Raw genomic sequence first — 4,126 nt, 5'->3', positions numbered from 1 at the left:
CCTCGGCGTTGCCCCCGCGCCTCGCTCAGCCAGTGAGCGGGAACCGGTCTGTATGTGGGATCCGAACCCTCGGGCGGGAGCGCCGCCGCGCTTCCCAAGCGGCGCACCTATCCAGTGCACCACCGGGCTGGCCCCATCATACTTATTCTTTATGCCCCTTGTCCAATCTCTCCCCATCTCCGTCTCCCCCCCCCCAATTACCCTAGACTTCTTCTCTCCTTCTGAAAGAGTAACAGTTACTCTGTTGATTTGTTGCCTAGATGATCTGTCCAATGCTGAGAGGTGTGATCAGGTCCCACACTATTATTGTAGAGCAGATGCTTCTTCTATCACTCTGGAATGAGCTATGTGGAGAGACGTCATCTTTTTTCTTTGGTCTCTGCTGCTGACTCTCCTTGTGTCAATGCACTACAGTGGCTGGCAGACCATCTGCATGGTGTTTGTGGCGTCTAGCCACTTTTACGGCAGCTATGGTTATTGCAGTAGCTGTTGTGGGCCACCCACATGGAGGTGATGTTTTGGCATGTTCCTTACCTAGTTGGTGGTGGCGACGGCATTGTGCCTGGTTGTGGGCAGAGAGTCCTGTCCCCGGCTCCATACCTCTGCACCCCAGGTGGGCTCCATGGTACTGGTGGTGTGCCTGGTTGTCCCCCCTTTCTGTCTTGGTAGCCCAGAGGATTTCCGATCTTTCTAGGTGTTATAGGTGTTCTTTGGAGAAATGAGACCTTTACTAGTTAATATCAAACTTTGTCTCTGGTTGTGGGTACTCTGTTTTTTCTTTCAGTTCTCTGTTGGATTATTTGCTGTTCCCACCACTTAAACTCTGTGCTGGAACTAATTTGTCCTTTGCTTACTTCTAAAATGGGGGAACCTCCTGTGGGGGCCAGTACTTGAGCTGTGCGGTTGAGCTAAATTGCTTTGCTGCTGATTCCCTAGGGAAGGCTTTTTGTGCAGCTCAGGTTTTAGTTGCTGACCTTATAGGTACTTCTGGCTCTCCAGAGACCCGATGCACCTGGGTTGTGTAGAAATGCCGATCTGGGCCTGAGTCTTTTCATCAAACTGCATCCCATGCAATTCTATATTCCTGACCAGTCCTCTCTGAGTGGTCCTATGCTGATTGGGGGGCAGATCAGCCATCTTTGCTGTGCCCCTGTGTTCTCCTGGTGAGGCAATCTCCCCCACCTCCCATGCTACAAACACTTCCCATGGGATGGGTTGTGCACTGGTCCCTTGTGATGACTCACCGGCCTCTAAGCGGCTCCTTTTTTTTCAGTTGTTGTGGCTCCTTGTTCCTGTGTGGGTCCATGGGAATCCTATTAGTGGTATTGCTGGCCTGCGGGCTGCCAAGGCCCTTTTCTCCTCTGCCACCTCCAAGCAATTTCATCCGAAGGGTACAGCTGCAGTTTTTGCCAGCTCCTGCTCTGTGTGCTCAGCAGCTCCAGCCTGGAAGTGGCCAGGACTCAAAATGGTCAGAGAGGTTTTTTTCTTTCCCTCATCATGGCTTTTCTGGCCTTCATGCACTCCATAGGTCTCTTCTCCTCTTCCCCTGAGCTCTAGCAGCCCCAGGTTGGCTGTTGTTGCTTTTTAATAGTTGTAAAATAGTTGATTTGTGGGAGAGAGTGACACTGGGACCGTCTATTCTGCCATCTTGACCAGAAGTCCAACTGCACTCCTGTTTTAGATCTTTGTTCCTTTGTGCCTGCACTACTCTAATTGCATCTTGCAAGGTTTTTGTTCTTCTAAGCCAACCCAGAGCACTGTGATCAGATCATCTTTCTCAAGCCACTTCCCCGGTTAAGAACTTTAATGGCTCCCTCTCACCTACAGAATAAAATTCAGACAGTCTAGCATCCCAAACTCCCATAAATTGGCTTTAATCTGTACTTCCTGTTTTCTCTCTCATTACTTTCTTGGGGAGCCCTCCACTCCAGCTAAAATGGTTTATTTGTTCTCTGTGGTAGGCACAAGCATGCTAAAGATGTCCACATCCCAATCCCTAGACCTGTGCGTATGTTACTTTACATGGCAAAAGGGACTAGGTATGATGAAATTAAGGATCCTAAAATATGGAGATTATTCTGAATTATCAGGCTGGGCCCAGTGTAATCCAAATGGCATGTAAAAGATGGAGGAGGAAGGTAGAACAATCAGAGGAGTTGTGACAACAGAAGCAGAGGATCAGAGTCATGCGATTGCTGGTTTTGAAGACAGAGGAAGGGGTCACAAGCCAAGGACTGTGGGCAACCTCTAGAAGCTGGAAAAGACAAGGAAAGGGATTCTCCCCTAGAATCTTCAGAAAGAAATACAGTCCTGCTGACATCTTGATTTTAGCCCAGTGAGACTTCATTCAGACTTCTAACTTCAAAATGCTATCATAATAAATTTGTGTTGTTTTAATCCACTGAATTTGTGCTAATTTGTTACAGCAGCCATAGGATATTAATAAATTCTCTTACCCAAACACTTGCATTTTCCACGATAATTGTCTGGATATCTTGTTTGCTCCTCCATGTCCACTCCTCACCCTGCTCTGTGCCCCAGGGAGATGATCTATTTAGACTGCAAGTATAAATGGGTTCCCTTCCTCTCTGTCTTTTGTATGGCCAACAGGAGACACCAGAAGGAAACTGGAGGGCAGGAGGAGAGGTAGGTCAGGTCTAGAAGGCCACACCTCCTGTCAGGCAGCCCACTCTATATAGCTGCCCTCTCCTGGCTGACTTCAGGCTTTGGGGTGGTGAAGGATCCCTGTGTGGCTAGTGACAGAGTTCTGCATGTTGGATTCCATAAACTCTCCCGATGTCTTTGTAAATAGCTTCTTTATTAAAATTTCCTCAAATTATTCAGTTTGAGTGTTTCCTCTGTTTCTTATTGGGAATTTGGCTGATATAGTAATATTACTTGGAATGCCCTTCTCTATTCTCATGGCCTATCTATGTGCTCTGCTTCTGAGACCTGGCTTGCATCCCAGTTATGAAGGACCACAAAATGTCAGAGCTCAGCGGGCCATAAAGATCATCCAATTCAGAAACATAGATGGTTTTTCTCCTATTTCTCTGACCACTACTTTTTGGTCTCTCTTAGAAATTTCTCTTCCTCCACCTTAAAAACTGACATCTTCAAGGTCTTATCTTAGAATTCTTCTTTTCTTATACCTCACATTGTCTGAGGGAACTCATATGCCTCCAGACTTTTAATTATAATACATATCCTGACAACTCCAAAATCTATATCTTCATCCTAGACTTTGTTCCTGAGGGCTAGATCTGTATATTTCCAAGTGCCTAACCAGCATCTCTCCTTGGCTGCCTCAGACAGCTCAAATATGTCAGAAGTGCTCTCATCATCTTTCCTCTTCTAGAATTCCCAATTTCAGGAAGTTGGCCAAGAAACCAGAGAGCCATCCTTGACATCTTCTCTCCCTCATCTCCTCCCCACCCGTCAGTCACCAAATCCTGTCCTTACCTAAATGTCTTGAGACCAGCTTCACTCATCCAGACTGCCCACATCCAGCCCTACCACCTTCTGATCCACCCACCACACAAATGGACAAATGATCTTTTTAAACAATCCTGCTCTAGTTACTTAAAATCCACCAGTGGCTTCCCAGTGCCTAGAGGATAAGGTTCAAATCTGCAGCCTGGCCTGTTATCCTCATCAGCAGCATCCCGCACTGCACTCCCCAACTCCTCCTGGCTCCAGCCTCCTGGAGCACTTCCAGCCCCTGGATCATGAGCACTCTCACCCCTCCTCCTCTGGCTGACTGCTATCCTACTCATCTTCTGGTCTCAGCGTGAGCTCCACTTGTTCGGACCCCAACACAACGTCTGGGTCACTGCCCACCCCCACGGCACCCCTTGATCACAGCTGCCTGTGGCTTTATTACAATTACTTGTTTTATCTGTCTTCTTTGCTAATCTCCGTGAGGGTGGGGACTGTATCGGTTTTTTTCACTGATAAAATCCTGATTCCCGGCACAGGTCTCGACCCAGAGTAGGCATCCAATAAACATTGTGTAACAAATGTCAAATGAAGGAAATGAGCTCATGATGTGACCCACAGGTCCAGGCTCATTCCACTTTATCCACTCCGTCCACTCCCTACCATGGAACTTTCTGAGATCACCTAA

The sequence above is a fragment of the Galeopterus variegatus genome, unplaced genomic scaffold, assembly GCF_000696425.1.
Source record: "Galeopterus variegatus unplaced genomic scaffold, G_variegatus-3.0.2 Scaffold7369, whole genome shotgun sequence".
Classification (NCBI taxonomy): domain Eukaryota; kingdom Metazoa; phylum Chordata; class Mammalia; order Dermoptera; family Cynocephalidae; genus Galeopterus; species Galeopterus variegatus.
Note: the sequence above shows the minus strand (reverse complement) of the source record.